The sequence below is a fragment of the Malus domestica genome, chromosome 06 (genome assembly GCF_042453785.1).
Source record: "Malus domestica chromosome 06, GDT2T_hap1".
Lineage (NCBI taxonomy): Eukaryota > Viridiplantae > Streptophyta > Magnoliopsida > Rosales > Rosaceae > Malus > Malus domestica.
Genome location: NC_091666.1, coordinates 29,690,515 through 29,704,992, shown reverse-complemented (window position 1 = coordinate 29,704,992; position 14,478 = coordinate 29,690,515). Strand labels below are relative to the sequence as shown.

Here is a 14,478-nt window from a genome sequence, read left to right as displayed (position 1 = left end):
CTGGTTTTGTGCTTGACCGATTTTAACTAGTACATAATCTCCATCTTCTGTCTTCTTTGCCTTGACGTTGGCATGATTGCCTCAGTTTTCTATAGGAAGGATTGGGAAGTGGTATATGCCTTCGTGGACTTGTGATTTTTATGGGAGGCATTCAGTCACAGATCTAATTTCTTTGTCTCTTTTCAAGTTTCGTAGAAGAAGGATTGGTGAAAGTATTGGGTGTGGGTTTATTGATAAAATTTAGTTTTATTGTTAATTACATCTTGCACTTTATAGTAATTATGTAATAGGTTAAAAAGGATGTTTTATTTTTATTGTATTGAAATTTTATATTAAATCTGATTTTACAAAGCTTAACCATAACAAATTTGCATCTGCTACCATCTCAGAGTCACATCAAACTGCATAAGCTATCGACACATTTGCAGAACACCATATGGCTAAGTTCAAATACCATCGAAGGAGAGACAAGAAAACAAAAACTTCGAAGAGAACTAAGAAGTTGAGACATCAGCTTCTTCATCATCTCTTCCGCTGCAGGCAGCTTCGATACAAAGCTCAACCATCACAAACTATAAGCCTCTATTTCCACCACAAAGTCACATCCTGAAGCTTTCTAAGAAATGGTCTACAAGACCACAACACTACGACAGGCTTGAAGGAAATGCAAACAAGGATCAAACTGCAAAGCATATATACCGTATGATATAATCTCTAACCCATAAATATTGCTATATTTCTCTTCTATATGCAAATGCAAAGCACAGTTGGTAGATCTCTATGGCTAGTTCAAATACCATTGAATTCGAGATGGAAGAAAATAGAGACTCTCAAGACAATGAAGAAGCTGAGATATCAGCTTCTTCTTCATGTATTCAATAAAAAATATGTTGTAGAGATTTACCTGATTCTCTTTACCACTGCTTGATAGATTGTTCCATCTTCCCCGAGAACCACTGGATTTCCAAAGGGAAACTTATTCGGTTACTAGTGGCTGAAGTGTTAAGGATAGTAGTAATGGTGATATAATAAGCCACTTGTCAAGAGATTAGCAAGGTTGTTAGAGTTAGTTATAGTGTGACTTAGACAGCAAGTTTTATAAAGAGAATATATAGTCTTAGATGAGATTAGATTGTAATAATTCAGAAAATACAATATATGAAAGTTTTACTTCTCTCTCTATCTTCTCTTCTCTCGACTCACCTCTCTTCTATCTCTCAAGTGTAATACTGCATATTCTTCTTTGTGGTTATAGCTTGGTTTACATGGTATCTTCGCCGGATTAGCTAATCGCTCGGGTGAAAATCTTCGATCTTGGACTGCTTCCGCTCATCAGTTCTGATTTCTTTAATGTTTCTGATATTTGTGTGCTCTGTCTAATCTTTCTGGAGCTCATCTTCTTCTGCATATTACTCTTCTTGGTGTTTGTCTTCTGTGCACACCAAGTGTTCGATACAAGTTCTCAATCATCGTTCTTGAACAAGTTTTCTGAATTCTTGCATCAATGATTACTCCTTCTCAATTACAGATTCTTCAGTCTCCAATTACTTCTCTCATTTCCACTGTTTCAACATCTGTGACAGTGAAGCTTGATGAATCAAACTATCTGGTTTGGCATTTTCAGATGCAGCTTCTTCTCGAAGGGCATGGTATTTTGGGTTTTGTGGATGGTTCTACCCCCTGTCCTATTCGATTTACAAGGCCTACTTCTAGTGGGTCTGAGGTTGATTCTCAAGGAACTACTTCTCAAACAGAATCTGATGATTACAAGATTTGGAAGATGCATGATCGTGCAATGCAGTTGATTACTGCAACTCTTTCACCGTCTGCCATTTCTTGCGTGATAGGAAGCACTAGTGCTCAGGATCTCTGGACAAGACTCAAGGAACAATTTTCAATTGTTACACGAGCTAGTATCTTCCAAATAAAGTCAGCGTTGCAGAATATCAAAAAGGGTAATGATTCTATTTCCTTGTATTTACAACGCATTAAGGAGGCTCGGGATTATCTTTCTGCAGCTGGGGTTCCATTTGATGATGATGATGATATAGTTATCCTTACCCTTAATGGCTTATCATCTGAGTATAACACGATTAGATCAATCATTAGAGGCAGGGATCATGTTATTTCAATTAAAGATCTGCGTTCTCAATTGCTTGCTGAAGAAGCAATGCTTGAAAATGTCTCTGCAACTCCTTTTCTTACTGCAATGGTTGCGGATATTGGTGGGTCTCAGCCACACTTTAAGGGAACATTTGATCAACCGCATCTTTACAATAATCAACCTGCTGCTTCTCCATATCGTTCTTCTTACAACAAGAACAAAGGCAAAGGAAAGTTTCAATATGGTTCTAAATTTGGGACTAACAAGCCATTTTACCCGACTCAAGGTCGTGGGATTCTTGGAACTTCTCCACAACAGCAGCTGTCTTCTTCTGGCTCTTCCTGTCAAATCTGTGGCAAATATGGACATCTTGCTGATACTTGTCGATTTCGGAATCTTGATTCTGCAGTTGGTGATGGGTGTCAAATCTGTGGAAAAAGGAATCATAGTGCAAAGTTCTGTCACTTTAGGAATGCAAATTTACCATCTACTGCTGGATCTATGAATGCTATGCATGTCAATGCTTCTGCTCCACCCCTGGAATCCAATCTTTCTCAGCAAGTATGGCTTACAGATTCGGGTGCAACAAATCATATGACTGCAGATTTGAATAATTTGTCATTGGCAACTCCTTTTCCTTCAACAGAGATGATCCAAACTGCAAGTGGTGAAGGTTTGAATGTATCCCACAGAGGATCTTCCATATTGCAGACTCCATTTCATGATTTGAAGTTAAATTCGGTCCTATATGTACCTAGAATATCTCAGAATTTACTCTCTGTACATAGAATCTGTCTTGACAATAATTGTTGGCTGATCTTTGATGCTTGGTGTTTTTGGATTCAGGACAAAGCCACAGGGAGAATACTGTTCAAAGGTCTCTGCAGTAATGGCTTGTATCCCATTCCTTTCACACCATCCTCATCTCCTATACAAAAAGCTCCTCCAGTGGCTGCTTACATTGGCAAACAAGTAACCTCTAGCTTATGGCACCATCGATTAGGTCATCCATCAAACAAGGTTGCTTCTCTCATGCTTAAGAAATCCAATCTTCCTAGTATTGCTGATTCTATACCTAGGCTGTGTTCCAATTGTATAGAGGGCAAGATTAGCAAGCTACCCTTTCATTCTGCTCCACATACGATTGTTAATCCTTTTGATGTTGTTCACAGCGATGTATGGGGCCCTGCTCCGTGTCTGTCTCTAGAAGGTTTTAAGTACTATGTTACCTTCATAGACCAGTGTACCCGATTCTGTTGGATTTTCTCGATTATCAATAAAACTGATGTTTGTGCCACATTTATGACTTTCTATTAGTTTATACTTAATCAATTTTCAGTTTCAATCAAAACACTTCAAAGTGATGGCGGGGGTGAATATATAGGGAAACATTTCCAAACCTTTCTTACTTCTAAAGGTATCCGTCATCAGTTGTCTTGTCCTTATACACCGGAACAAAACGGTTTGGCTGAAAGGAAACATCGCCATATTATTGAAACCACCATTACTCTTCTTTAAACCTTTCACCTACCTGCACCATTTTGGTCATTTGCTTGTCAGACTTCAGTGTATCTTATTAATCGAATGCCCTCACAAACACTTAATCTGCAGTCCCCATTTGTAATTCTTTATGGTTCGGTTCCTGATGTCAGTCACCTTAGAGTTTTTGGTTGTTCTTGTTACCCACTTTTAAGACCCTTTAACACCACAAAGTTACAACCTAGGACATCCAAGTGTATTTTTCTGGGATATGCATCAAAGTACAAGGGTTATTTGTGTTATGAAGTCATCAAGAAGAAAGTTTTTGTTTCCAGGCATGTGTTATTTGATGAATCTGAATTTCCTTATCCTGGTCTTGTTTCATCACATTCCCCTAGTCTTCATACATCCCATGTACCCTCCCAACCCATCCTACCTCACCATCCATCATCTCCCCCGCAACCATCAATGCCTAACCTTGATAATGTGTTAGTTTCACCAGCCTCTCCGGTTCCACAGAATTCCCATTCCTTCACTTCATCATCATCCTTATCTCCAGTATCTAATGGATCTGCAAATGAACAGTATTCATCTCCACCAATCCCTGTGGCATCTGAGGTCCATCCTGAGAATCCTGTGGTTCCAATTCCGAATCCTGACAGTTTTGAGTTTCAACCTGAGAGACATCAGGTTGTTCTCTCCATTCCTCCGTTGAATTTGCATCCAATGCAAACCAGGTCCAAGAGTGGTATTTCCAAAAAGATGGCCTTACTACCACTTATGACAATGGGGCAGTGGATTTGTCTACAGTTGAACCTGCAACCTATAAATCTGCCTTAAAGTGTCCGGTATGGGTTGATGCAATGCAAGAAGAGTTATCTGCCTTACACACTCAGTCTACATGGAGTTTAGTTCCTCTTCCAGCACAGAAAAACCTGGTTGGGTGCAAATGGGTGTTTAAGATTAAAAGGAATGATGATGGTTCTATAGGGAGATATAAGGCTCGCCTTGTGGCAAAGGGTTTCAATCAAGAGGAAGGCATTGATTATGGGGAAACATTTAGTCCAGTTGTTAAACCAACCACTGTGAGACTTGTATTGGCCATGGCTGCTCATTTTGGGTGGAATTTGAGACAACTTGATGTTAAGAATGCGTTTCTACATGGGGTATTGCAGGAAGAGGTGTATATGTCACAACCTCCAGGTTTTATTGATCCTCAAACAACAACAACAACAACAACAACAAAGCCTTTTCCCACTAAGTGGGGTCGGCTATATGAATCCTAGAACGTCATTGCGCTCGGTTTTGTGTCATGTCCTCCGTTAGATCCAAGTAATCAAGTCTTTTCTTAGGGTCTCTTCCAAAGTTTTCCTAGGTCTTCCTCTACCCCTTCGGCCCTGAACTTCTGTCCCGTAGTCACATTTTCGAACCGGAGCGTCAGTAGGCCTTCTTTGCACATGTCCAAACCACCGGAACCGATTTTCTCTCATATTTCCTTCAATTTTGGCTACTCCTACTTTACCTTGGATATCCTCATTCCCAATCTTATCCTTTCTCGTGTGCCCATACATCCCACGAAGCATCCTCATCTCCGCTACACCCATTTTGTGTACGTGTTGATGCTTCACCGCCCAACATTCTGTGCCATACAACATCGTTGGCCTTATTGCCGTCCTATAAAATTTTCCCTTGAGCTTCAGTGGCCTACGACGATCACACAACACGCCGGATACACTCTTACACTTCATCCATCCAGCTTGTATTCTATGGTTGAGATCTCCATCTAATTCTCCGTTCTCTTGCAAGATAGATCATAGGTAGCGAAAACGGTCACTTTTTGTGATCTTCGCTAGATTGCTCCGGTCATTAGTGTGGATAAGTATATAAATGGATAGAGATAGGAAAGCAAACACAAGATGTACGTGGTTCACCCAGATTGGCTACGTCCACGGAATAGAGGAGTTCTCATTAATTGTGAAGGGTTTACACAAATACATAGGTTCAAGCTCTCCTTTAGGGAGTACAAGTGAATGATTTAGTACAAATGACATTAGGAAATATTGTGGGAGAATGATCTCGTAACCACGAAACTTCTAAGTACCGGAGTGTGGTATCGTCTTGACTTTCCTTATCTGTCTCATAGGTAGATGTGGAATCTTCTCTGGAAGTACTCTTCCTCCATCCAGGGGTGGTATCTGTAACTGGTGGAGATGCACAAGGTAATGTATCAATGTCACTTGAAGCTTACTTGTAGTTTCAGGCTTGGTCAAGCGCGATACAAACCATGTAGTAGGAGTCCCCCAAGTCGCCGAGCTAGGGGATCTGCTGAAAGAGATAACAGACAAGGTAAGCAATCAGAGCTCCGGCTGATTGTTCACATTCTCCCTATCTTGCAGGCAGCATGAAGGATAAAGAGAAGAAAAATGAGAAGAGATGATATGGGATACTTTTGCTTTTGAAGAAGTAACTTTCCACAGGCTTATTCTTGAACTGGGCTGGAGGGTTTTCTGGTTTCCTCCAAAGTATAAGGCCGACTGAAGAATTTGAGGGTCAAAACAAGTCCATCAAATCTAGAGTACGTTCGACCCTACTGATATGGGATACTTTTGCTTTTGACAGAGTAGTGGATGTATCGGCACGTGTGCTGTTACGCTTGTCTCCACATGCTTCCTTGTATCCTTCTCACTTGCCCTATCTGTTCCTCAGGCAGATGCGGTATCTTCCCTGGAAGCATAAGATGTTGAAGATGAGTACTCGAGAGCAATGCCAGGGTAAGGGGTTCCAGGCAGTCAGTTCTTGGCTCGAAGCTTGATTCCAAGTGCTGACTGATTGCTCTCTTTCTCCTTGTCTTGCAGGTAAGAACAAGGCCAAAGGAAAAGACAGGGAAAAAGCATGATATGGGATACTCTTGCTTTTAACCCTGATGATATGAGATATTCTTGCTCTAGTATAGCTTGTTTACAGAGGTATTATCGGGAGGAAAGAAAGCTGAATATTTCGAAAGGCTTCGTTGGGAGTGCCCTCTCAGATAAGAGGAAGGGTTGAGCATTTTTGCAGGTCTGCCTGTCCGTTGGGGATGGAGGTCGACATATATAGGAGTCTCCCTAACATCAAGTAATAATGCTATTCCTTTACCCTGCTTGGTCATAGCACGGTAGTGGGAGCTGCCAGCTTCACAAGTTTTAACTCTGTCAGAGCACTTTGAAAAAGTGGTCTGTGGTATCTGGAAAGCTGATGTTGCGTGTGAAGATTACAGACAAGCTTTATCCAAGGAGATCCGGCTCTTGGAGTTGGGAAAGTGGTGCCTCTTCGGTTTTCGAATAAGCAATCCTGTCGGGGATCTGGCTCTCGAGATTCGGAGAACGATGCCTCTTCGATTTTTGAGAAAGCAATCATGCTGGGGGTCTGGCTCTCGAGATTCGGAGAGCGATGTCTTCGATTTTTTAGAAAGTAATCATGTTGGGAGTCTGGCTCTCGAGATTCGGAGGGCGGTGTCTCTTCGATTTTGGAGCAAGCAATCTTGTTGGGAGTGTTTTCTCGAATATGAGTAAAGGTTGGGCATGTTTGCTAGTCTACCTTGCCACGAAGCACAGAGATTGACACACAGGGACTTTCCAATTATCCAGCAGTGGTACTGTTCCTTTACCCTCTCTTCGATTTTTGAGAAAGTAATCATGTTAGGAGTCTGGCTCTCGAGATTCGGAGGGCGGTGCCTCTTCGATTTTGGAGCAAGCAATCTTGTTGGGGGTGTTTTCTCGAATGTGAGTAAAGGTTGGGCATGTTTGCTAGTCTACCTTGACACGAAGCACAGAGGTTGACACACAGGGACTTTCAAATTATCCAGCAGTGGTACTGTTCCTTTACCCTCTCTTCGATTTTTGAGAAAGTAATCATGTTGGGAGTCTGGCTCTCGAGATTCGGAGAGCGATGCCTCTTCGATTTTGGGGCAAGCAATCTTGTTGGGAGTGTTTTCTCGAATGTGAGTAAAGGTTGGGCATGTTTGCTAGTCTACCTTGCCATGAAGCACAGAGGTTGACACACCGGGACTTTTCGATTATCCAGCAGTGGTACTGTTCCTTTACCCTTGTGGGTAATAATATGGTAGCTAGGCCTTCAAAATTTATATGTCTAAACTTTGTTAGTGTTGTTTCTTTGCTATTCTTTTACCCTTCTTGGTCAGAGCGATGTAGTGAGAGTTGCAAGCTTCACGTGTCTCGACTTTGTCAGAGAACTTTGGCAAAGTTATATGTGGTACCCATGAGCTACTGTTGCGTGTGGGAAGTGGGTGATTGAACAGTACGATTCATGTGCTTTCTACTTCGCCAGAAATATGTGAGAGAAGCTATATGATTCATGTGGGAAGTGGGTGTTGAGGTTTTATTGATCCTCAACACTCTGATTATGTCTGCAAACTTCACAAGTCCTTATATGGCTTAAAACAGGCTCCTAGAGCCTGGAATGACAAGTTCACCAGTTTTTTGCCCTCACTTGGATTTACTTCCACTTATGCTGATTCCTCTTTGTTTGTGAAACAGATTGATTCGTTTGTAGTAGTCTTACTTATCTATGTGGATGACATTATCATTACTGGTAATGCTCCCACTTTGATCTCTGATGTGATTTCTGCTTTGACAAAGGAATTTGACATAAAAGACTTGGGTCCTTTGCATTTTTTCCTGGGAATTCAGATTATTTCTCAGACTGATGGTTTGGTTCTTTCTCAAGCTAAGTATGTTAAGGATCTCCTTACCAAGACTGCAATGTTAGATTCCAAGCCTTGTTCCACACCATGTCTGCCTTATAATCGGTTAGTTCTTGATGATGGTAAACCCTACAACAATCCTGCTCTCTACAGAAGTATGGTTGGTGCTTTACAGTATCTCACATTTACCAGGCCAGATATCGCGTTTGCTGTGCATCAGGTATGTCAATTTATGCAGCGTCCCATGGAGTCTCACTTCAGTGCAGTCAAGCGGATCCTAAGATACCTTAAAGGCACTTTGAACTTGGGTATTCACTATGTTAGAGGTGGTTTGGAGGTTAATTCTGATACTATACGTGCCTTTTCTGATGCGGATTGGGCTGGAGATTCGAATGACAGACGGTCTACAACTGGATTTGTGGTATTTTTTGGGTCAAATCCCATTTCTTGGTCTTCTAAGAAGCAACAAACAGTGTCTAGATCCTCCACTGAGGCTGAGTATCGCGCTCTTGCTACAACTGCTGCTGAACTGGATTGGATCAAGCAATTATTGACAGTTTTGCATCTTGCTATTCCCAGTTCACCGGTTCTCTTTTGTGATAATATGTCTGCTATTGCTTTAACATCAAATCCAGTGTTACATCAGCGTACCAAACACATTGAAGTTGATATTCATTTTGTTCGAGAACGAGTTGCCAAGAAGCACCTGCAGGTTCAGTTTGTATCTTCCAGTGAGCAGTATGCTGACATCTTCACCAAGGGTTTATCTACTCCACTCTTTCAAACTCATTGTCGCAATCTCAGTCTTGGTTTCACCTCCTGAGCTTGAGGGGGGATGTTAAGGATAGTATTAATGGTGATATAATAAGCCACTTGTCAAGAGATTAGCAAGGTTGTTAGAGTTAGTTATAGTGTGACTTAGACAGCAAGTTTTATAAAGAGAATATATAGTCTTAGATGAGATTAGATTGTAATAATTCAGAAAATACAATATATGAAAGTTTTACTTCTCTCTCTATCTTCTCTTCTCTCGACTCACCTCTCTTCTATCTCTCAAGTGTAATACTGCATATTCTTCTTTGTGGTTATAGCTTGGTTTACATGAAGGACTGGTTCAAGAGAAAGCAGGGCAGATTATGGAGGAAGTAGCAGAAGGAAATATAAATGAATTGATCAACCAGGGCTTGCTGCAAGTATATGATGACCGCCCTTACACAGGAACTAAATTGCAGGTCCCCAGGTCCCCAATCCACTTCGAGAATTCTGTCTTCATCAAATGGAGGCGTTACCCGAATACTCCAACTAGAATTCTGTCTCCATCTCTTTGAGAATTCTGTCTTCACCAACTAGAATACTCAGATTCTATGAATATCCTCCACTTGCACTGTTGCTTGCGAGCTGAAGACGTTACCTGAAGGCTTGCAGTTTCTCACTACACTTGAGCAGTTAGACTTGCTGCCTTTGATGAATGATCATGCAGAACGATTGACACCTGATGGGGGAGAGGAAAACTACAAAATTAGGCACATTCCACATATCATTTATTACCATATCAACGGCGCAACAAATTGCTGCCACTAAGGAAGTATAAGGATCTAATAAAGTTTGGAGATCTTCGGATGGAGAGGAGCCAATGTGGGTGAACAGATAACTTTTAAGCTGTCTGATATATTCAGGATCACATTTGTGACAATGCAAAGCTGTAATAGTTAGGGTTGTTTCCATATACAAGTAGATGGCCCTCAAATATTATGATTGACTCCATACACACTTTTCTTTCTTTGTACACCTCTATACACACTTTCAATTCCAGTAAAACATCACAAATATTATGATTGACTCCATACACACTTGCATTTGACAATTCATCGTCTTTATAGCTTAATAATTACAATATCATATCCTTCAGTTTATCATCTTCATATCTTAATACTTGCCTCTGGCCTTCTTTATGCATCACTAGAGAGCTGCTTATAAGATCAGAAGGTAAAACAAGCAAAACCAATCCGAGATTTTGCAGAAAGTAAGAGCCTTGTCAGATTCGATGCCTATAAGTGCAGAGGAAATCATGACATCTGATTCGATTCCATGTCGAAGAACATAAGCATGTATCTCACAACCAGGCCCTACATGCGCCATCTGAGCAGCAGCAGTAGCTGCAAACATACTGGCAATCAAAACCGAATCCGGCTTCTTACCTTCCATGTTCAAATTCTTGAAAAAGAACAATGCCTTGTCATAATCTCCCGACTGCGAAAACCCAGTGATCAAAGCAGACCATGTAACTAAATCTGGCTCGAACAAACCACTAAAAACTCTATGTGCAGAATTCATAGACATACATCTCGAATACATGCTCACAAGTACACTGCTCACATGAGCATTAGAATCTAAATTCCATTTCAAACAAAGACCATGTATTCCTTCTCCAATACTTATCAAGCTCAAATCCGCTAAACCCGAAAGCAATCCAACAATTATGTATCCATCCGGCCCCATCTCCATGCTTTCCATCTCACTAAACAGCTGCAAACCTTTATCCCAAAACCCGCCATTTCCATAACCCGAAATCATCAAATTCCATAAAACCAAATCCGGCTGTCGAATCCCATTAAACACCCTGCTTGCTTCATCAACAAGGCTGAGTCTTGAGTAAGCTGAAACAAGTGCACTGCTACAAATGGAGTCCAATCCCTACCCTGCAACCATTACTCCACAATGCACAAGCTTCAGTCCATCCAGATCAAAACTATCAGCGCAGGCACGTGCAATGCAAGCATAAGTGAAGTTATCCGGTTTGATTTCAGTTCTACGCATCGCAGCAAACAGAGAAAATGCATCTTCAAATCTGCGTGCTTGAGCGTGGGCTCGAATGATGGAGTTCCAAAGGTAGACACTCCGGTGGGGACTTTCGTCGAACACTTGACGTGCAGAGCGAAAGTTGTTTGGGTTAATATTTAACTTTGGGCTTAGAGGAGAGAAAGCCCAAAAGAGTTCAATAAGAAAAGTTTCTGCCCGAAGCCCAGCACCAAGTCCAGATGTCCACTTCGAGACAACATGATGACTCCCCATTAAATGTAAAGATTAGGTGCTTACAGAGAAAATGACAATCGATGAAAATTCACCAACTCTTGGCCTAAAAACACTTTATGAATGACATAGCATGTAAACTACTGAAGGTTCCCTACCCTCCAATTGCTTTCGGGCAAGAACAGAAACAGCACAAATCAAGTAATTCCTCTATAAAAGGAGGAAGTGGGCCAAGAGACAAATGACATTTAACCAATCAAACAAACAAACGTACAACTTGTCTCTCAGCCAAGCAAATATCCAGAAAGCCGTGCTTTGTTCAGATTTTGCATCCTCTTAGCCTTAGATTTCCTTATAAAGACATCATTTGTCTATGTAAAAGCTTTGCTACATTTTCCTAAATGTTGTAGTATCGATCTCTTTTGTATAAACTCCTTTCTAGTCATCCCTTTAGTACTCAATCCTTTTGTAACTACAAAAAGAAGAGACCGCAAGACGTTTAACCTTGCCCGACAAGGTGAGATCTTGCCCGACCCTCTTTGTTTTGTCTTTCAATTAATAGATATGATGTTTTAATGCACTCCCCAGTTTATACTCAAGTTGATTCTAGTCTTTTGATGACTCAAAGCCCCATCAGCTCTCAGATTTGGTTCACTTAATGGTTTTATCGTCATAAGAAGATTGAAATGAATTAAACTGATGACTTGATCAGATATGGATCTTCACTCCTTAAATATACAAGATAACCAAAAGTCCTTGATTTCAAGGCATATAAAATAACTTAATGTAGACTTAACCCATCTACAATAATCATTTGATAAACAAGAAGTCAGAAATAACTTGGGGCGCAAGTAATCGGCTTAAAATACACTTGTTCTACATCTACCATACAGAGATGGCAGTGGCACGCCTAAGCACTTAGTTGGTTTTGATTGTGAGCCTCAAGGCCTACACCTAAGGCCCCCCAAATGCACCTTTCAGAACTAATTTTGTTCTCCTCTTGCAATATTGCGACAAGCAGGAACTCGACAATTAACCAAAGTATCAACTCCTCGGGGAGCTGTGTACTCGAGTCAGGAACGCCCACTAGCCAGATTTCCTCCCCGAACAAAAGTCTCCGTTGATTGCATAAAATCTGTGTAATCTGGTTGCGTAAAAAGGGTCGTGGGGGAGTTGGGTTTTGAGAAACAGAGTATGCAACTGGTTGGTTCTTGATAGCGATTGGTAAACTTTGGAGAGGCTGAGGCATGGCCCCTACATTCGAAAAATAAGTTTACTTGCAGAGGGCTCCAGCAAATTCCGAATAAGAAGAAGAGGGTTGTGGCCCTACTTTTTCAGTTTATAAAACAGAACGGTAGCGTTTCACTCCTCCAATAGTGTTTATTAATGGATCAAAACAGAATGAGGATCCTCAATCACATCCGCTCATCGTATATTATGTAGTCAGTTTTCGTCAGGTACTGTTTATATTTAATTTTAAATAAAAATATTTATAATGATTTCTAGCTGCACGATATACGATGAACGGATGTGATTGGAGGATATTCGGAATCCTTACAAAGAGGATCAGAGGATCCTCATTCAAATAGAATAATGAGAAATTAAAATGGGGCCCAAATTAATGTTCACCTAAATCCATCAAAACAACAATCATCTTGAAGGACATGTGAATCTACTCCAAATTTTTTTCGTTTCATCGCTTTTTGCTCAAAATAGATTCACATGCCCTATAATTAAAATATAAAGCAAATTATCAAAATTCTCATAAAATAACAAATAGATTATAACTAATATTAGCGTAAAAGTATAGAATAATATCGATTCATCACCTATCGATTGAAATCCCTGCTTAATAAATTGGATGTGTCCTTTTTTTGTCTTTTGTTGAAAGTTTTATGTTCCTTGAATTCAATGTTCTTTTTATTCAATAGCAATGGAGAATGTTATTAGAAATTATACATACTAAAGGGCAATCGAAAAAACACCGTTCATACGTGACAGTGTAAAGACGAAAATACCCCTCTTCAATTGGTCTCTCATTTCTGTATTTCAAATTGGTATAGTAAAAAGAAGAAAAACCCTTTTGCATGCGTGGCTGCTAACGAGGTTATGCCTCGTTTTTTTTTGTTTCTGTGATCTTACTTTTTATGCCTCTATAGTGAAATCCTCAAATTGCCTATAGGCATACGTGTTGGCTCTCTGTATGCAAAAAAAAATGTTTTGCCCGCATGGCGTGCTAGGGAGATTTCTCTGCACTACCGCTTCATTCCTCTGCACAGTTTCCTTCTTGCTACACTCCGAATCGATACCGAATACTGCTCATCAACCAAATTTTCTCACCATTTCATTTCGTCCTCCTCAACCTCTTTATTCACAAAAATTTGCTCATCCAAATCAATTTCATTTAACCCAAATCCCTTCAACCAAACTTTCTCCAGATCGTTGGATTCATTTTGCTTTTGTTGTTGCTGATCTACAAGTAAAGCTTAAATTTACGTATGTAAGTTTTTATTTTTCTTGATTGGAATTTGGGTTTTCTTTTTGTTTTTTTTGTTTTTTTGCTGTTTTATGATTATGATTTCAGATGGGTCCCAAAAATGGCTAACTTTGCACTGTTCTTTTCAGCATTTTCTTTTGAGAAAAAACTGACGACGACCATTAAAGCTTCTTAAAAATAAAGGATCGGTTGAAGCTGCAATTCCTTTCAGTAGTATATCACCATTTTGATTAGTAGAGATGATATTGGGAGAAAATAACATCAAATTGTCACCTGATATTACACATCGTGCCTGACAAGCAATTTATTAATGTTATGCCCTAAATCAATGAAATGTCAACCGTATCGGTCATTTATATTGTAATAATTAATAGCAATTCATGACACTCCTCGTAACAAACTTTTCGATATTGATATGATTTTGTCTATGCAATTAATGGCAACTCATGACACTTCTCATAATAAACTTTCCTACATGCCACGTTTATATGATTTTATGTACGCGAAAGACTATATATTTGACGATAGGATTGAAGAGGCATGCCCGTTTCTTATGTTTTCCTTTTTGTTTATGCACCGTGATTTTCATTTGGCAAAGAAATATTATATTTAGGATGTACATACTGTCTTGGAGAATACAATTGCAAGGCTCCCAGCAGCTGTGTG

General features: G+C 40.1%; 1 pseudogene; it reads right to left on the bottom strand.

The window, feature by feature from the left end:
- Positions 1–10,062: 10,062 nt before the first annotated feature.
- LOC139197111 (putative pentatricopeptide repeat-containing protein At1g64310) lies at positions 10,063–11,464 on the bottom strand (annotated as a pseudogene).
- Positions 11,465–14,478: the final 3,014 nt, after the last annotated feature.